Below are 21,921 nucleotides of genomic sequence, written 5' to 3' on the forward strand. Positions count from 1 at the left end.
GTCTGAGGTGTCTGGCCAGGGGGCTGTTTCCCAATTAAAGAGAGAGGCCCAGTCAAACCACAGGTACAGTAAGCAAACCGCCTTAGAGGAGAGATTTTAGGGGTTGGGAGGGGACTCCCTGCTCCCCCAAATGCCTCCCCATCTGTTCCCTGATAAATTCTACAAAGCAGGGCCTCTCATTCAATGTGCTACCTTGGGTGACACAATGCTTTGGACCTGAGTGCTTTGCAAGAGTCTGTAAAATTATTTTTGCACCTGGAAAAAAAATTGGCTCTAAAATTAAAAAAACAAAAACTGGAAAATCAAAATTAATTAAATTTTAATTGAAAAGTTTCAAAGTGTATAATTTTGTCAACCATGTAACCACAACTCAACTCAGATAGTTAAAAATAAATGAGATTTCTTGTATTCATGTATAAATGAGTACATTTGTGACGTTAGCTATGATGTGAGATAAAGTCATCTCAAGTAAGAAAGCATTAAGAATGACCCTGTGCCATGGAGGAGAGCACAGCGGCTTCAGCTGAACCCCCCAACAGTGTCAGCTCACATCCAGGACCTCCGATCACTGGAGACATGCCCAAAAGGCAGATCAAGGAGCATCATGCAGCCCCTTAGGATTGGTTAGGGGAGAAGGGTGCACCAGAGTTAAATTGACCTACTTTATGATTTTCAGCATTTAACAGACATATCCGCCAAGTCTATGTCACTGTGTTGACACTTTGGGGAATAATCTTTTCACTTAAAAACTTTATAATCAAGGAAAGAAAATGTACATCCAAATACTTGTAATAGAGGCACAATAAGTGAAGTGTGTCTGTGAAGGGCACAAATATAAGGGGAAGTTTGCTTTAGGCTGGGGATTAGGGGGTAAGCTAAATCTAGTCTAAACCCCCAAATCCAGGATAGGTGACTAATGGCAGCCTGGATGACACCCACCCCATCACCTCCCTGCTCTTCCCAGGACGTCTCATGGCTGGAAGACTCTGGAACTGATGCTGGCTCTTCTTCAGTCTTACGGGCTGTCTGGTATTTACATACACTTTGCCCCCTGATCTCCTTTAGTTTCTTTCCCAAGTCTTTTATTTTTTTAATTTTTTTGGTTTTAATTGAGATAATAATTCACATATCACAAAATTCACCCTTTTAAAGTGTAGAATTCATTGGTTTTTAGCATATTCACAAAGTTGTGCAACTATCACCACTGTCTCACACCAGAACATTTTCATCACTTGTATGTTGTTCTCATCATTTTTTTTGTAGATTCTTTAGGATAGTCTATATATAAGATAATGTCATCTGCAAATGACATAGTTTTCATTCTTCCTTTCCAATCTGATGACTTGCATTTGTTTTTCTTGCCTAATTCAGCTAGCTAGAATCTCCAGTACAGTGTCAAATAGTAATGGTAAGAATGGACATTTTCATCTTCTTCCTTATCTTGGAGGGAAAGCTTTCAGTCTCTCACCATTAAGTGTGATCTTAGCTGTGGGCTTTTTGTAGATGCCCTTTATCAGGTTGAGGAAGTTCCATTCTACCCTTCTAGTCCTAGTTTGTTGAGGTCTTTTTGTTTTTTGGGGTTTTTTTATCATGAAAGGTGTTAGATTTTGTCAAATGTATCTTCTGAATATCTCTATTGAGATAATCATGTGTTTTTCTCCTTTATTCCATCAATATGGTATATTACACTGATTGATTTCTGTATGTCATACCGACCTTGCATTCCTGGGATAAATTCCACTTCTAAGTCTTTTATTTTCTAAGTTAAACACATATGGTTCCTTTACCATTTGTCACCTTATGTGATTGCTGGAATCAGGCCAGGTGAAAAGCAGAGATCCATTAAAAACCCAAAGACAGGGCTTCCCTGGTGGCACAGTGGTTGAGAGTCCGCCTGCCGATGCAGGGGACATGGGTTCGTGCCCTGGTCCTGGAAGATCCCACATGCCACAGAGCGGCTGGGCCCGTGAGCCATGGCCACTGAGCCTGCGCGTCTGGAGCCTGTGCTCTGCAACAGAGGAGGCCACAGCAGTGAGAGGCCCGTGTACCACAAAACAAAACAAAACAAAACAAACAAAAATCCAAAGACAGGTAAAGCCAGTGGGAGAGCAGCCTCCTGGGTTGCGGAATTTCAGAATTTGCAAAGAATTTTCATATTATTTGCTTCTTGTCAATGGCTATTTGGCATAGATGTATTATATTTATTTAGACAAAGGCACCCTTGCTCATGGATTATTCTCTCCCTAGTTGACACCAATAATGAATATAGGTATATGTTTTCTTTTTTTAAGTTATGTCAGAAATTTTGAGAAATGGAGAAAAGAGAAGAATCACCCATAATCTTATTATTTTATCAGAACTATGGATAGTTTTTTGGAGGTAGAGGCCAGGCTAGTTGAGGTATCATATACATACAGAAAAAAAATCACCTTTGGGGAATTAGTTCCATGAATTTGGACAACTGCATACAGTCATGTAACTAACACTGTAATCTGTCCCCTCGCTCTACATGAAGCCTCTGGCAACCACTGAACTGTTTTCTGTCCCTATAATTCTGCATTTTCCAGAATATCATAGAAATAGACTCATATGCTATATAGCCTTTTATGGATTTTTTTTCATTTAGTGTAATGCTTTTGTGATCTATCTATATTGAGTCTATCAGTAGTTTGCTCCTTTTTATTGCTGAGTAGTAGTCCATTGTATGGATGTACCACTCTTTGTTTATCCATGTACCACTTTATTAACATTTGAGTTAACTTTTTAGCACTCATGAATAAAGCTGCTATTTGCATTCAGATACAGGCTTTTGGTAGGTGTATGTTTTCATTTGTCTCGGGTAAATAGTAAGGAGTGAGATTCCTAGGTCTTATGGTAAGTACATGTTTAACTTGATAAGAAACTGCCCCACTGTTTTCTAAAGAGGCTGTACCATTTCCTAGTTCCACCCACCTACCAGCAATATATGAGTTCTAGTCGCTTCACAGACTTGCTATTACTTGGTATAGTCAGTTGTTTTTGTTTGCCTGTTTGTTTTGTTTTGTTTAATCTTATCCATTCTAGTAGGTATCTAGTGATTTTTTTTAAGGTACTTCTGTCCTTTTTTATATGTGCATGTTCTCCACATATTGGAAATCATAGTTTACATTCAATTTTGTATACTACTTTTTCATCTAATAGTAAAGAGAGTCTTTGCCCACTTGTTCATCATTTTAAGGCTGACGAATATTCCATTGAACGCCCCTCTTGTTGGCGTTGGGTTGTTTTGAATTTTTGTTGTTATAAGCCACGCTCTGATGAAGACTTTTACACATTAGCTTTTTCATTTTTGGATTAACCCTTCAGGTCAGAATCCCAGTAGAAGAGAAACACTGTTGTCAATATCACATATTTTCAGTTTTTTTAAATTCATTTATTGTAATAGACAAAACGATTCTTTTAAAAATTTACATTTGGCTGCGGGTGAAGCTGAACATTTCTCTATGTTTTTGTTACTAGTTGTATTTTCTGCTCTGTGGATTATGCTTATATCCTTAGCTTATTACTGGGACTTGTTTTCTTATCAATTATTATGATTATTTGAAATAATAAAGATATCAACCCTTTGTCATGGTAGCTATAAATATTTTCAATCTCTTGTTTGCCTCTTTTTTTCAACATACAGAAATGTTTTGTTCCTCTATGTAGTCAAATCTGTCACTCTTTTCCTCTGAGGGTTTTTATATTGCTTCTAAGCTTAGAAAAATCATTTTCATCCTTCTCTCCTGAGGCTTGATAAATGGTCAATTTAATTTTCTTCTAGATTTTCTCCAGCTTTTAAAAATAATTATCTCTGTAGCATATAGAATTTTTATTGACATATAATAGGATATAAAACCCTAAAAAAGATGTTTTTCAACATGATATCTTAATTTAAGTAAAATAGTCTATGAAGTCACTAAAGGATTGAACCTAAATTCATCTTAATGTGATGACATGTTGCTTTTGTGCTCTGTTTTCCCCATCCTAGTTATCAAGTGTATATAATAATCAGCAAACAATGGCTAAGCCCCAAATGTTGACACAATGTACGGCTGTGCAGGCCCCATGGCAGGCTGATGGGGTGCTTATACACCAGGGGGCTAAACAGGTCCTCGTTCAGAATCAGAGGTGGGTCGCACGCTGCGTCGCCCCTCCCTGGGTCTCTGCTCCATTTGCCCACATTACCACAACCCCCATCCTACCCACCTCCTAATTTGGGCAATTGCAGGCCTGCATCAACTTCTTCTCAGGGAGCAGGGAGTTGCCCCCTCTTCACCCAGCTGGAACTCACTTTTGGAACCCTGGTGTCCAGGATTCCCCATCTGTTAGAGCAACTCACAGAGCCGGCAGGGGCAGCCTCCCTGGCCTGTATGACTCCACGGTGCCCCTTTTCCCAATCCATGTTTCTGAAGACGTCAGAAGAACATAACACTCCTCCCTCATTCATCCAGCAGAGGTAACCCTCTCCTAATACCATAAAATTTCATAATTGACTATATCCTTCCTCTACTCTTTGTCAAGATATTGGTAAATGGACCAAATTCTCTAAAATGGGAAAAGCCCATTCCTCAGACAGAGGTCACCTGGATGAGGAGGGACCTGGCTGTTGCCTCATTTTGAACAAATAGGAGAAATCGTTTCATCTTTCACCGAATGGCTGGGGCTGAGCCATTCAGCAGAAAACCCACTCCGAAGCCCTGGAGAGCGTGGGAGCCGAAGCCCCTCTCACTCAGACCCCAATCATTATCACCAGGCGCAGGGCCTCTGATCCACGGTTGATGCCCACACTCCGCCGGGAAGGGGGCGGGGAGTGGGCCATGGTGGCAAGGGGTGGGACGGGGCCAGGTCCCTCCCTCTAAATGAGGCAGGTTCTCCTCAGGGTCTGTCAGAACACTGGGCGTTTAGTTAAAAGCTCTCTCCAAAAGAAAGAGCATTAAGGCGGAGAGCTTGAAGTGGATCCCGAGTAATTAAGTGTATAAATTAATTCTTCCCCTAAGAAATGTTCCTCTCCTATTATTAGATTTGGCTCTCAGAGGAGCTACATCCAAGTAGTGGGTTTCCAGTTGTATGTGTGCGTGTGTGTGTCCTTATGCGAACACACATTCTGGGCTTTGCTGCCTGAAGCCTACAATTAAAATAAGTGACACGAATGTGTCTTTAAACGAGAGATCTGTGGAAAACTAACGGATTTTCTGTCAGGGGAAGAAAAAAAATGAAATATGGCTGCTTCAGTCCACTGAATGGATGAATAGGAAAGTGCTTGTCCATCCAAGTACCCAAAGGGATAAAACCCAATGATAGCCTTCTCAACTGCTTATCACATAATGCATGGGCTGTTTTGATGCTAGTAATGTGTTTTTTAGTTCTTCCTATCTAGAAGGAATGAATCAAATATGAGGAGAGCTGGAACATGATTTTCAACCCATTGCTTTTGATTAAGTGCCTGAACAGACAGGTCCTGGGACTTGCAGTAATACTAATGGGGCATAAAGTGCTATAAAAAAGGATAGGGCCCTACTTTTGTCCAAATGCCATTATCCTGGAATCAGAGACCCTGATGTAATATGTCCACGGTTAACCTTTTTTTTCTGACAGGAAATTTTCTCCATCCACTCACACCATCAATTATGCTGCATTTGGCCAGAGTGATGAGTGATTGCTTGATTTCAAATGAAAGAGACACACGTGCCAGGCTCCCAAATACCAAACACTGCAGAGTGGTAGGCTGGGAGGAAGATGGCCATTAGGGTTTGGACAAAATGGTTCTTTTGTTTTAAGCAAGGTTTGCCCATTTGCTTGCTCATTTGCTTGTTTTGGAAAAAGGAGAGATCAAGTGACTGAAAACAGGATTTATTATTATATTGATCCAAAAAATAGTTAACTGATTGAGACTTGGGCTACCCACGAGGAGCCGACAGCTAACAGTTAGCTGGTGAATATGACTGGGAGACAGAACCACGATTGCTGGGACCTGGTATAACAGGAGAAGAGCAAAGAGATTCCCTTTCAGCTGACCTTCCCAGCAGAAGGCGAATTTGGTCACCATCCCCAGGGAATCAGGCTCCTGGCTCTTTTGCCTCAGCTCTGCCCCAAGTGCACTTCTCCTGCAGAGCTCCCCTAGCTGCCTATGTGCCACTCCAAACTTTGCGATACAACTTTTTCTTGCAATCAGCAAGTTGCAGATTGTCCAACTGTTCTGTCATTTATTGTCAACGGCTGCAAAGGGAAGAAAAAAAAAAATGAAAAAGAAAAGGAAAAGAAAAAATTCCACAACGCTATAACCTAGTCCTGAGTGTAAATCAAACATTCCCTGTCATGTTGATAGCTTGTGTTAGTCTAATGTATTTTATATTACTCAAAAGCTTTGAAACCCTGCAGCTTTCTTCATACAGGCCATTATGCGGTTATCATTAAATTGTCTTGCAAAGAACATTATCGGTAATTATAGCAGACACTAAAATCAAATGATCAGAGTGGGACCTTTAACACCAAGAGGAACCATTAGAAGTTAATCAAATAAAAGGATGAGAATAATTATGTTAGGATTAAGCAGTAATATGCCAGAAGTTATATACCCTCCTGACTATATATCTTTAGTCCCAGCTTCCTGAATTTCCTTTTCGTTGATGTGTTTTTATATAATACTTTGGCACAGAATGTAAACGACAATATTTTTGTCGTGGCACAATCAGGCTCGAAGGTTCATGGGCAGTTCATATCTAAATGCCATCTGAGGCACGGAGGTAATGATGATGATAAAAATAATAATAAAAAAATGTGCAAAGCTGGAAAAAAAATCCATCGGTCAATGAAGCGTGGCGAAATGATAAAAATGGTTGCAACAGGCACAGGTGCAAGGAGAGTCGTTATTGGCTGGTTGCTCTGTCTCGGAGCTGAGGATTTCTCCTGCAGGCCTCGCTGGAAACCAGCATACTAGGAAGGCTCAGCCGGCTTGTTTGTGCCTGAGAGAAGAAAAAGCCAGCACCTTGTAGGCTATCCAGTTGCCCTGCTGGAGCCGATACATAGGGCTCATGGTGGGGCAGAGACAATCATGGTGCAGGCAGGAAGGGGGGCCTTGTTCCCTGAGGCAGAGTGCTGCCAGTGGAGGTACCAGGCTCACAGGGTCACTCCTGGCCCCCTCCCCTTCCACACACACACACACATACACACACACACAAACACACACCCCTCTGGCACCTCACAGATGCCCGTCTCTACAATGTGATGGCTGGCAGTAACACATGGCCTAGAGGATGAGGGCTGTGGCTCCAGCTGGGAAAAGGGTGAATTCCCCAAGGCATGGCCCATCATAGCTTCCAGATTAAACCTGCGCCATGGGACAAACAATGCCATTGTCAATAGCTAGGAGGACTGAGACATTCTCCATAGCATGACCTTTTAAAAAATTATAATCTCCCATCCACTTTCCTCCTCTTCCCTTACAAATAAAGATCAATTCATAATAACAGTTTTGCATTTGTGTCTGTCTTTGTGCTGGGCACCAGGATACAGTGATGGATAAGATCACACAGTTTTCTGCTTAAAATGTTGCTATTATGACATGCAAATACAGACAGCAAAGTACAATTGACCCTTGAACAACACGGGTTTGAAATGTCCACGTCTGCTTATACGCAGATTTTTTTCAACAAGTACATGCAGTGAAACACCTTCCAGGGTTGGTTGAATCCATGGGTGCAGAACTGGAGATATGGAGGGACAACTTCAGGACATGAACATCCTCAGATTTTGGTATCTGCGGTGGGTCCTGGAACCAATCCCCTGCATCACCCTGCAGATACTGTAATTTAAATGGTAAAACCCAGTCTAACCTTTCCATATTTTTCACAGTTTTCCATTTTTGGAGGTTTTGTGATACCTTAAAATGAGGGCATCCCTCCATTTCACAGAGGTCAAAACTGAGGCACATTGGAGATGATGTTAGTGTTGGAGGTAGAGATCAGAGCAGGCTCCTCTGAGATGGGCTTCTCTGTGACTCTCGTAGTGGTTTCACCGAGGGGCATCAGTTCCCACTGTTCTCTTTCCCTGGATTCACATTGTGTGGCACACATACCTCATAGGGCCACTGTAAGGAGGGAATGAGGTCAAGGGCATGGAAGGGCTTAAAAGTGAGATTAGAGAGCACAATTGGGGCTGCTTTTCCCCTGGCTGTGTTGTAAAGTCTTGTTTCCATTGGGGGAGGGGTTTAGGAAGAGTGCTTTGGGGAAGGAAGTCAAGGCACACTCCTAAGTGATAGAGCAAAGGGGTGAAACTTGGGAGTGGCCAGGATACCTGAACAGAAAGCGTTTAGTCTCAAATCTGTCAATTATCTGCTTGACCAATGAGCTGTAAACAAGAGGCCTCTCAGACCAGGAAGAGAAACTTGGCAGAGATTTTGAAAGAGGAAGAGACAGCGATCAGTTAGAGCTGGTCAAGAGCCCCAGTCATGCAGACAGACCTGGGGAAGATGACACCTCCGTCAAGGCTACAAAGTCCTTAGTGAGACCAGGTCCATAAACCAACACAAGTCCAGGAAGCTAAGCCTCACCTATAGGTAGAACTAATCCTGACAGCAAGCTTGTTAATTACACACACACACACACACACACACACACACACACACACACACAACTAAATTGTCTAAGGTTGGGGGTGTTGTGTGTCTTTTTCAGGGCTCATATTTCTGAGTCCAGGGGAAGAGTCTTGGGGGACTGGATATCCTTCCTTATCAGGGGGCGGGCCTGGGAACTCATATCCAAATACTAAATTAGACAGCAGGGTCCATCCCGAAGACACCGAGAATCTCTCCCAGCCCCAGCAGCTATTCCAGCCCAATTCACCACTAACCTTGGTCTGAGCATCCCATCCACCCAGAAGTGGGAGGGCAGAACTGCAAGGCAAAAACCAGAGACTTCACCGGCCCGGGGAAAGAACAAAACAAGAGGCCAAGGGAAAGGCTGGCCCGGGCCCACTGAGCAGCTCAAGACAGATGAGGGACACCTTCAGGTAGGATATGTTGTCTGAATTTTGCTGCTTTCTGTTTATTTTGTTTTTATTTTAAATTCATTTTTGTTGTTTAGTCTTCACAAGGCTTGGCAATTACACTCCCGTTTCTGTACTTGTTAAGGAGGATACAAGTATGGTGACTGAGGAATTGCAGCCAGTTCTGGAAAGAAAAGGAAACCCAGAGAGAAAGTCAGGTGAAGCCCACAGCAGAGTAGAGTTTGGGGACAAATAAGCCAGATTCCTGGAACCTACGAGACAAAAGAAATTCCAGCCTAAGGAATGGGTTTTGCATAGAGGTGCCTTGGAACTTAGCTGGGAAAAAACAATGTTTTCCCTTTCCTTGTTGTTATTGAGTTCCTGTAACTGAGATCAGAGGAGGGGAGGTAAAGATCAACCTTAGTATCTTACAAAGCTCAACAAATATTTGCAGGTTTATTGACTGGGGCATGCCGGTGAGATGTTGGGGAGAAAATCTCAGCTTACATATAGCCATTTAGAACCTCCCCTTCTGCATGGGAGATCGGATGAACACAGTTGGTGTCTTTTCTAGAGACCCATTCAATACCTTTACAGTATTTGACAAAAAATGGTTTTTTCCATTAGTTAATCTGAGAATCACAGCTGTGGGTAGGAGCAGTGGCATTTTTTTATCCCATTTTACAGATGAAGACACTATACTCAGTGAGGTGGGGGTCTAATTTGTGATAAAACATGGACTGAATTCAGCCCTCTGGCCTGCCTCTGACCACCGTATCCCTGTTTTAGTGTACCTACTCCTGTATGTGGCAGGGCCACGCCTTTGGGGACACTCCAAATGGGGACTAACTTTGGGCCATGTTATGGGTCTCATCATATACAAAGCAGTCTCAAGCCACCACTTGGTCATGAATTCATAGGTTGAGATAACGTGTGTTGATAACTGAAGACAGAGGGAAAATAGTAGACATTCGACATTCCACATGGTCTCTCTGGCTGTTTCCCAGGGTTAACAGTGAGGTCCCTTGTAAGTCCGGTTACACAGTGAATGTCGCCCCTCCTTGTGCTCTCTTCAAGGCCACAGCCCAGAATGGTGCACAGAATAACTGCCCTGTCATTCAGCGGGCTTCGAGGCAGGCAAGTTCTCTGCAACGTGGTCAAGGAGTGTCATCCATGATGATGCGGAAGGAGACAGAAAGTACCCTTTTGCACACACCACCCCCTTCTACTGAGCTCTTAAATTAGCTCTGCAAACCCAGGTGTCAGCTGTCCCGCTGGAACAACCCAGACAAACCATTAAAAACGCCAAGAAGAAATGAATGCCTAAATCACCCTGTCTCTCCGAAGGTAGAGTCTTACCTAATCACACGTCAAATCATATTTCTTCCCCAGATGGATGTCTTCTTTCAAAGTCTGATGGTCACAGAGACAAAGGTACCGCTTCAGCCTTAAGTAACTATTGAAGTTTTACCCCAATAGATTATTTGCTAGATGTAACTAACATAAAAAATGCCCTGTCAGACTACAGCTGGGCTTTCTTTCATTTTTTTAAAGGGTAATATTTGGCTTCATCTTGCAACTCCTTGGGAAAATTTAGCACTGAGTCAGAAAGGTTGGCCAACAGGTAGCACTTCGTAAATTGCCGGATCCCTAATCAATACATATTGTCATCCACTCCAGTCCTTTGGGCAGATTTCTCTCTGCCCTGAGTCGTTGGTGTGTTTTATGAGGTTGTTACAGGCTGGGCTTGCATGGCCTGGGCCTAATGAACCTGTCACCACTCTATTGATTGACATGGCAGTGTAAGTGAGACAGGCGATTCCAATTGACTTCCTAATTACTGCTGCTGGGCTGCCTCACCAACTGCTCGGGCCAGAGGTTAATAGTTTTGATGTTCAGCTGCTCCTAGCTGTGGAGGCCGGACTGAAACTGACTCCTTAGAAGTCAATACCTGAATCAAGTTCTCAAGGCTATGGTTCTGCTGATCAGTTAAGCCTCATGTTCCTCCTGGTGGCAGCTGACAGGGGGCTGAGGAGTGAGGGGTTCACAAGCAAGTGGTCTAAGGGAGTCTAGGAGGCTCTGAAAGCACCACCCGAGGCCCAGGATTGGCAATTAGGGGGGTCGGAGTGTTGGGGGATGGGTGTGGAGGTGGGAACAACTTAAGAACCCTGCACCGAGTGTTGGCTGTTTTGGTTTGTTTTTTTTCCAGTTTTCCATCCCAAGGATGGAAAACTGTTTCTTTCGTTCCTTCAATGTCCAGAATTCTGCTGGGTGCCATGGAATCTTGGAGAGGAAAGAATGCGATAACTTGTATTGATTCATCTATTCAGCAGAAACTAATTGAATGTTTACCTTATCCAAGGTACGGTGGGAGTGCATAGATTTATAATAATTTTTCATTGATATCATGTCTTAATGGTTGGGAATGTTTTCACACCCAGTGTTTTATTTGGACCTCATAACACACCGTGACGAAGGTGGGGTTGCTACCTCCCTTTCTGATGAGAAAACTGAGGCTCTGCAGAGGAAACTGATTCCCCCAAAGCCATACAGCTAGGAAAGAGAGAAGTAAAGCTTTACAAGTAGATGTTCTTAATCTGATAGTCTTGCCAGGATACTGAGATGACCAATGCCTGAATCCTAGGAGCTCACAAACCAATTGAGATAAGCAAGGGCAGTGTACCAATGTGTCAGGGGTCCCCAGGACCACCATCAGTTTCAGTGATGAGCCTAGGAGAACTCGCAGGACTCAGGATATAGTCATGCTCGTGGCTTATTACAGCGAAAGTATCCAAAGTAAAATCACCAAAGGGAAAATGTGCATGGGGTGAAGTGTGGGGGAAAGCAGGCACAAGCTTCCAAGATCCTCTCCCAGTAGAGTCACACGGGATGTGTGTGACTTGTGACAACAGGGGTGAAGTGTTGTCTATCAGGCAGGCAAGCACATGAGAGACTCAGTGCCCAAGGTTTTTACTGGGGGCTGGTGACACAAACGCCCTCCACCTGGCAGGTACCAAATTCCAGAGTCCCAGAAGGACCTCAGGGCTCAGGACAGACCATATTAAGCACAGTATCCCACCCTTATCAGTTTTGGAATCCAAGTTCCTCCCATAATCCAAGTTCCCAGACACCAGCTGAGGGCCAACCTTGCAAGCAGGCCTTTCGAAAGGCAGCAGTCTTAGGCCCACTATGGTAGTTCTTTTGTGCACCACCAAGAACCTCAGCACAAAGCATGAGATGGAAAGAGCTTATGAGGAGTGCAGAGCAACATACATAGAGTTCAGCCATTCAGAAATGGACGATTATGCTTCAACGAGGGCTTCATAGAGGATCCCGCCATTAAATACACCCCAACTGTGTAAATCACACCTTGTAATTTTCTGTGCTTCTGGTGCTCTGACCTTTGGGGCCTTGCTGACTGGGGAGGGGGTGCCCTCCACCCCCCACCCCAGGGTTAGCTAATTCCTAGAGACAGTAACTGAGCATGCCTAGCGTTTGCAAACTATGCAACCCAGAACCCACGTCCCCAACCACTTCCTTCATTGGCTCTCACACTCGGGGCCACTATCCCCCTGCCTCAGTCACCCCAGGGCCAGGTGTCAGACACCCAGGGGCAGCCCCTCTACCCCAGAGCCCACTGAAATTATTCAAACTAGCCAACCCTGAGCTTGCTTGCCTGGCCTTGCTTCTTGGCAGAAACCACAAGAGCCCTTGCTCATGTTTCCTCTCTTCGCCTCCTGACTGACCCCAGGGCTTGAAGTGCCCCCTCCTTCTGGGACTGTAATGAACCATCTTTCCAATGCCAACCATCTCCTGATCTGCCGGCCTCGTAATACCTGAATGATAATAAAACCTACATTTTCAAACACCAACCCCCAGCCCCACCACCGTCCTGGTGATGGTGAAAGGACTCAGTAGCAAAGAGGAGATTCTAAGGAGGGGATCGGTGAGCCTGGAGGAGAGAGGAGGAAAACCATGAGCCAACTGTGTGTAGAAGGCATTCAGCCCCTACGGAATTACGGAGCATCTACAGTGTGCCTCGTGTGGTGGGTGGGGCATGTGCTCCTTGAGTAGGGACAACCAAGGGTTACAGGGGTGGATTTTTCCTCATTACTCCCAGTGCCCACCCCACTTGGTGCTATCTTTCTTCAAGAGGTCCCCCGACCCCTTCAACCTGAAATGTCCTCCGTCCTCTTCTCTGCTTACCCAAGTCATCTTCCTTCCAGGGCATCACCTGAATGAAGAACTCCCAACCCATATTAACCTACATCTTCTCTGAACTTCTACCCAGCACCACACTGTTGCACATAAAATGACCCTCTGTTCTATTTATTTTTCTTTTTTCTCATATTCAGTGTTCAGTGTGTCTTCTTAACCAGATCACAAACTCTTTAAGGGAGTGTCATGTCCCCCAGAACATGGCATGATGACTTTCTCATTGTAGTTTCCCCTAATAACTGATTCAGAAAAGAGAAATCACGGTCTGTTTTTCTATGCAGTCTCCTGAAATGTAAGCCAGAGTTTAATGTTATTGAAAAAACATCTAAAGAACTTGGAGTATTAAAGTGTGAACCTGAAAAGAAACTTAGGTGTGTCAAAGCTTCAGTCTTCCTTAATCCTCTGGTTGAAGACACACTGTGTAGCCTTTAGGACTCTACCTATTTATTTCTCTCCACTTCCCTCTCCACCTGGAGGTCTTCACCCTTCATCAAGTGTCATTCTTTGCTTTGCAACTGAAAAAAAAAAAGAATTCAGAACCCAAGGAGGAAATTAGCCTTCATGTAGGTCATGTAGGCTTCTGAATGGAGACCCATGTGGTCTGGTTTACCCAGGATTGTCCCAGTTTTTAAACTGAAGTCCCACACTCTGGGAACTCCCTCCGTCCTGGGCATACCAGGACAGTTGGTCATCCTAGACAAGTCTGTGGCAAAGCAAGCCTGGAGATTATTTGGCAGAAATTGTGAGGAATTTGCCTTTTGCTCCTAAGAAGGAAAAGACTATAAAGCCAGAAGCACAGGGGAAGATGTGGAAAGGAATGGTGGGAAGGGCCCTGACAGCTGACTTGGTCAAGACCTCACAGGAGGAGGATGCCTTTCCTATTTCAAGTAGTTGGTCACGTACTGCAGTGTCCATCCTTCCATCTCCCTCAACCGTCAGTCAAGTCGGCTACTAAGATTCATACAAATGCTTTGTACAAGTTTCTTGTTTGTTCCCTGTTCTTTTAGACTTTCCACAATCCATGGAGTAACAGTTTGGGTTTTAAGAAGCTGTTGACATCTGGGTTCTGCAGTTTGCTTTTACTGAGGACCAGCCACTTTGGGGCCCGCTAGGTACTGGTAGTATGGTTGGAAGACCAAAGTGAATAAGGTCCCAACTGCCCTGAGTAGCAGTTGTTAGTTTTGACTGTGTGGTCTGCATGTAGTAGGTCTCAATAAGTACTTTTTGAGGAAATTGCTTGCAGGGCTCCCCACGCTCCTAACTTTTCTTCCTTATTCCCTTTACCTACACCTGCCTCAATCAAGATGTTCAAGGGGCTTTCTTGGCAGTCCAGTGGTTAAGACTCCATGCTTCCAGTGCAGGGGACATAGGTTCAATCCCTGGTCAGGGATGTTACATGGGATGTAACATGTTACATGGCCAAAATAAAAAAGAAACAGATATTCAAGATAATTGTTTCTGAGTAAGGGATGATGAGACTCTTTCCTTTTTGGTGGCTCTCAACTTTAGCCGCACACTGGAAACACCTAGCTTTAAAAAGAATGCCCAGGTACCACCCCCATAGATTCATATTTAATTGGTCTGGGATGGAGCCTTGAGTGAAGGAAGGGTGCAAAAACCCCCAGCTAACCCTAATGTGCAGACCCACTTAGAGGATTTACAGGCACTACATCATCATGTCTTCCAGCCATTGTCAAGGTTCCCTACATCCCTGAAAGAGAAAAGCAGGCAACACAGTAGCAAAATTTCCTCTCAAAGGATGCACAAGTCTAAGGGCAAACCCCCCTCACCACCGAAGGAGCTAAAGAACCTTCTCTCCATTAGGTTTCTCCCAAGAACCCTCTCCCGTCACGTGTTAAGAACTCCACTGGGTCACCGCTTTAGTTCACAGATGCCACCAACCAGCCATCAGCTGGTAATGATTTCTGGTCAGATGCAAACAATTAAGTTAGGGAGAAAAGAATCCACATTCCATTATCAATCCCCTAAATGGCTCAATCCCTGGTCTAATTGCCTTCTGAGCTCCCCAGACAGCTGTGGCTAATAAGGCGAACACCCCAAAGAGCCAAAACTTGGACCCAGAAGGAAAAGAGCCCAGGACGCTCAGCTGTCTCAGGGTTGGCCTTGAGAATGGCTGACCCACCAGCAAGGAAGCCACCAACTCCATCACCACAGCACCTTCCCTCCCCACCTCTCCTCCTCCCCCTCTTACAGTCTCTCTCCAAAAAACTCAAGGCGACTGCCGCCTGATTTTTGATGAATTGGCCACTGTGTTTTATTCGACAACGTATATCACTCTGCCAATATGAATTTGCAAGATGGTAAAAATACAACCCCCGGAAAAGATTACATGAAAGGGGAAAAAAATCATTAGGCAATTAAGAATGGCAATAATTCACCCATATCTATGCTTTGGGAAGAAATATTGCCCCAGGGAATGAGCTCTGCTTATCACTTTGTCATCTGTCTGGGGTGTAAGTGAGAGGAGGTTTCGTGAGCATTGTTGATGATTTCCTGCAGTATTTCTAAGCATGATCAAAAAGAATGCCAGGCTTTTAATAGAATCCCGTCTCTCTGGAGGTAGCTGTAATTTGTACACAGGAAGCTGAGCTACTAAATTAACTAAACATATGTGTTCCTTAAGCACCTCCACATAAATCCCTTTCCGAAGAACGATCTTCTGACAATCAAAGTGTTTTTGAGCTGGAAGAGATCTTAGGGGTCATTGACCACTCTCATCATTGTATGGATGAGGACATTTAAGGCCCAGAGAGAGAAAGTAATTTAGTAAGGTCACACAGCTAATAGAGACGAAAGTACAACTAAAGCCCTGGACCTCCCAATCCTTAAGCTAGCAGGAGTCTTTCTGCTCTACCATCCTGCCTGCTCCGTGGCCAAATTATTATCCATGACTGGCCTAGTCCCTCAGGCACTAACGTCAAAACCCTCTTTTTGGGAACACCTTCCTTGGCTCTCCCGCTGCACCCCAGGCTGCATTAAGCGTTTGTCTTATGTTCTCCCATCTCCACCTTGTACCTGCCTCACCACTACATTTCCTACACTATTACATCATGATAGGAGCACATTTTCTGTTGTGTGCCCCCAGGAGACTGGGAGCAAATTGAGATCAGGGATGTTTTACATTCATTTTAATGTCCTAAGTACCTGAAACATACTAGGTGTCCTACCAATGTGATTTGAATAAATCAATAAGGCATGGTTGCTCTCGTCACGAGCAGGAAAGGAACTCTTTGTTCACTCCTTGTGTTTTGAGATAACAAACCAACCTCCTTTATCCTGTTAGAGGGACCCAGAGAGGAGGTCTTTGGCCATCATGATGACACAGAAATTCCTCATCTGTAACCTTGCTCTCCTTCTCACTCCACCTCCGGCCCCATCTCCCTAATCTCCTCTAAGATTCCATTGTCTAATTAGCCCAGTTGCCTCCATGTTTATGAACACACCAAGTTCATTCCCATTTCTATAATAGCTTCTTATTGAGCCTCTTACCTGAAAAGCCTCCTACTCCTTTCCCCACCCTATACCCTCCACGGAGCTGTCCCTGTTTAGCCTCAGGCCACACTGATGGTCGCATTGTTTCATCACCTATTGCACTTGGTCTGCATCTCCCCTTCTAGAAGCATATTACTCACCCTTGCATATTGATTGCTCATTGGGTCATGTTTCTAAATATTGATACTCTAATAAGACTGCAAATACTTTTGAGTCACATTTCTTTTATATCTGTCACAAAATATTTTCTATAGGTGATCAGGTGAAATGTTAAGATGTCCATTGGCTGAATGTGATTTGGGAAGCATCTTGCACCCCAAGATCAGTAATTCACTAGTGGTGGTCTGACAATCTCATAGCATGACAAGGCCTCATGAGACAGCCCAGAGGCAGGTACGGAAGGAGGGAATGGTCACGTGGAACACATGGCAGTGATCCTCCATCAGTTAGACTGGGAACCAGCTACGTGTACAGAAACCTGAATGCTGCGGCCGAGTATATTTTACAAAAATGGCCACAGCTACATTTCCAGTCCCATGTGTTTCTATCTCATAAAGGAGTGGAGCCTCTTTCCTCTCTCCTTGCAATTGAACTGGCCTCTGACTGACTCAGTGAATAGAATGCAGTGGAATCAACACTGCATAATACTCTAAGCTAGGTGATTCAAGGTAACCTGGCCTCTGCCTGGATCTCCCTCTCTTGGGATGCCTGACCTTAGAGCCCGGGTACCGTGCTGTGAGGAAGCTCAAGCCAAATGCTGGTATTTCAGCTGAAGTCCCAGCTTCGGCCTCAGTCACTACCAGCTTCAACTACCAGACCTGTGAGTAAGCAAAGCTTCAGATAACTCCAATCCTGTATCCTTCCCACTGTCTAAAGTGACTCTAAGTAGAGCAGAGACAGGCTCTCCTCACCTGTCTAGACCACAGGTTCATGAGCAAAATGATTGCTGTTGTTGTTTTAAGCCACAACGTTGTAGGGTGGTTTATTACAGATTAGAAAACCTGAACAAGGGCTTAACCAAATAAGATGTTCTTTTTTTCATATGACAGAGTCTAAGAGTAGGCTGCACAGATGCAGTGCTCAAGGAAAAGGCTCCTTCTCCCTTCCTGGTTCACCATCCTTAGCATGTGACTTTGGTTCTTGAGATGGCAACTTGGCTGCCCCACCTATGGGCATCACATCCGAGTTCCAGGCCAGAAGAGGAACAGGGCAGATGAAGAGGGAACAGGGCAGATGAAGTGAATGGGCCTATGCCCACTAAGTCTGCCCTCTTTTCCAAGCTCTCCTAAAAACCCCACCAGAAACTTCTTGTATCATCTCAGATCTCATCAGTTAGAACTTTATTGCATGGCTGCCCCTCTCTGCAAGAGAGCCTGGATAGTTGAGTGTGTGGAGGAGTGTGTGCAAGTGTGGGTGTGTGTGTGTGTTTCTTTATAAGGATAGCAGCTACCTTGTAGGATTCTATTAAAATTATACAAGACATGGGCACAGTGGTACAGCCCCCAGAGACCTGGCCCTCTCAGGGTCAATACATGCTCCACACTGAAGTGGAAGAGCACTGCTGTCCCCACTTCTGTGACTCACTTTGTAGCTTGGGACACAGAGGCACCGTGAGGTCCCCAGGTCTCATCAAGAGCCTCCTGCCGATAGCTCTTCTGTTTTCTTCCCTTTACAAAGCTCAGATATGAATCCGTGGGGAGAGGCAGCCCTTGCCTCCCCATTCCAGTCTTTCCCACAGCTCTTCTCTGGCTAAAGGCCCTCACTCAATTCAAGTCCTGCTGGCCCTGTCACAACCCATCCCATACGTTCAGCCACCTATGACTCTTTGGAGGCTCAGGCTGGATCCCCTGCTGCAAACACATCCCCTACTAAAGGGGAGTGAGCCTCCCATATGCATCATGATAGTTAATCCTATGTGTCAATTTGGCTGGACCATGGTGCCCAAGTATTTGGTCAAATATTATTCTGGATGTTTCTGTGAAACGTTTCTTGGATGTGATTTAACACTTAAATTGGTGGACTTTGAGTAAAACAGATTACCCTCTATAATGTAGGTTGGACCTCCTCTAATCAGTTGAGGGCCTTAATAGAAGAAAGACTGACCTCCCCCAAGCAGGAAGGAATTCTGCCAGCAGACTGCCTTTGGACTTGGACTGCGACTCTTCTCTGGATCTCCAGCCTCCTGGCCCACCCTGTGGATTTTGGACTTACCAAGTCTCCACAATAGCATGAACCAGCTCCTTAAAATAAATCAATATCTATCCATTTAAATATCTATCTATCTATCTATCTATATCTCTAAGCATATACACACACACACCGACACACACACACACACACACACACACACACACACACACAGGCACACACATACCCTGTTGGTTCTGCTTCTCTGGAAACCCTGACTAACACATGTATCAAGACCCTATAAAATAACCTCTTACTTGAGATGCCCAAGGAAAATAAAGCAATTTTCTTCCTACTTTGATTTTCAATCAGTATTTTATGGAGCCTAAGCTATTGCAGGGAATTGCATTAGGGGCCGAGGGGAAACAAATATGAACATGACACAGACCCTGCTCTTAGGGAGCTCATGCACTGGTTGGGTCACATGGCACCAGCATTTCCCAAAGTGTGATCCACATAATAGTGACCCAGAGATATGCTCCCTAACCAAAGGATTCCTTGGTCTGAGAAGTTTTGGGAACACCACTTGGAGAGATTTTAATTATACGTCCTTGCTTGCTTGGGACAGTTCCAGTTTGCACCAATTGTCTTGGCATCCTTACTAATGGCACCCTTTTCACTCTCTGAGAGTTCTCAGTTGTATCATAAATTGTATGGTCACCCCAGTTACAATTACATGAGCATTTTAAAGGCGCTGAGTCATCCTGCTTGAAAGAAACCCATTTAACTGTGTTAAGCCTGGTGTTTCCCAAATGCATCTGAGAATAGAATCATTTTTTTTTACATTAACATCTATTAACATCTCCGAGGATCAATGTTCCGAAGAACATTGACATAGACGGTAGTAACAGTTGAGTAACCTACACACACAGGAAATAATAAGGGCCAGAGGGTCAGAGAAGACTTCCTGAGGGAGGGGGGTGTGCATTAGGACTTGAGGAATGAGCAAGATTTTAATAGGAAGAAAGAAGGTAGGAAGACACTCCATGTGGTGAAGCAGCATCAGTCAAAGTTAGTTGTCCTAAACATGAGTAAGAAAGTCTTGAAACAGCAGCTCTGCCTGAAGAGAAGTTTTCTGTCCTCTTCATTACTTCCATTCTAATGTCCTGTTTGACTCATGGCTGTTAACACAGTCTCACCTCCTCATCAAGGAGGACAACAGAGAGTCCTACCCATGGTGTAGGAACCCAACAAATAGTTGCTGATTGATAGGTTGACTAAACAAGGAAACTGCTGTTGAAATAGTTAAAGTATTTTCACAGCAGTCATCAGCATCCCGGAAGTCTTTCCCCATCAGTCTCAACTTCTCAGATATCTTTATCTACGTCTAGACTGATGGATCACATTAATCTAACAATGGCCACATCAGCAAGTAGCTGAATCCAGTGCAGTGATTAAAAACCACTAGCTTCGCTCATGCAGTGTAGCAGAGGACCCCTCTCCCCTTGGGATTTGATGCCTGATTCTTGGAGAGTGCAAGGCTGTGAAGAGAAGAGCTCCCCAAATGACAGAGTCCGTCTTTGGCTTTGCCCTAGCTCATTAGAAATTCCTTGAGGGAAGGGATCAGGGCGTAAATGTTTCTAAAATATCACCCACCATTCTAATCTCACATCCAACAGGCACTCAACAGACTATTCTTTAGCATGAAATGAGTAAGTTTTTAATTCATGCAACTGCACTGAGTCTCATTTCCCTCCATCAAAATTAATAATTAATGATTAATTAATTAATGGTTAATGATTTCTGTCCTCATGTGTTCAGTAACTGAGAAATCAGTTGGTGTCCCCATATAACTCTTAGCATTTAGGCAAGATTGATTTGAGAAAGGCCAAAGTCTTCCCCAAGATTTCTGCAAACCCCATCCCTGAGCCCCAAATCCCTGAATTAGTTGCGTTTGGAGAATGTCTTACTTCCCTGAACTCAATCTCTGCATCGTACACAGCATTTATCTGGCTCAGGATTCGGACTAAAATTTCCATTAATTTCCAGACACACCATGTGCACAAGGAACTTGAGTGTGCAGTAGACTTTACAGAGTGTTTGAAGGGGTGGAGATATTTCTATCAGAACAAGATACTCAAGAATTGATATCATTAAGAAAATAATGAAAGTAAGAAAATATTCTTCATTAAGAAAATAATAATAAATATAAAAGAACCTAAGCCATTCTATGTCTTGGACTCCATACTAACTTGTTCTCTCCTTCCTCTCATCTTGTCAGAGGTATCTTGCCCTTTCCTCTATGCAACAAAAAATTAGTTTTTCCAGTTTTGTTATGCAGAGTAGTTCTGCTCTCTTTTGTTACCTAAACTCTGTCCCAGGGCTTCTTTGCTTCTTTGAAGCCCAGAAAGGATCACCTATAAGGGTCAAGGCAGTTGAGTGCCTAGACTAAAGCTTTCCTCTTCCATAGTCTTCAGGGGATGAGAAGGTGTTGGTTGATTCCCAGTTTTCCTTATAACATTGAAGTGAATCAGGAAGCTGTTTTCAGCAACCTCCCAAATTACTGCTTGTATATAATGGTGAACTTTCCTTGGCAAGCTTAATCTCAGTTAGACATTCCCGCTTCCCCTTTGCAATCTTTCCCTTGATCCCAGCATCAGAGTTCACAAACTTATTTTAATACAGACCTAAGTTAATTCTGGTCTCTTTTCCATTTTCCTACAGTGGTCCTTTATCCCTCCCAATTTTTGAGCAGATATATATATAATGCCTTCCTCTCTGAAGACTTGGCATCCTAGCTGGGATTCTCTCAGCCGCAGATGCTGAGACAAGGACATTGTCTCAGGTCACTTATTTGGGAGGTAATTCCAGAAAGGGGAGAAGGATTAGGAAGAATGGGACAGGGAAGGAGAAAAAGACAATTTGAAGACACATTGTCAAGGTTGCAGTGATAGGCAGTGAGCACTCTGGTCCACAGGACTTCTGAGAATGAGAGAGAATCCCATGTGAAGTTGTCCATCTGAAGGATGGGAGGTTGGAATATTTGTCCACTGGTTCCCA

Source organism: Leucopleurus acutus, assembly GCF_964270905.1.
Source record: "Leucopleurus acutus genome assembly, chromosome: 13".
Taxonomy (NCBI): Eukaryota; Metazoa; Chordata; class Mammalia; order Artiodactyla; family Delphinidae; genus Leucopleurus; species Leucopleurus acutus.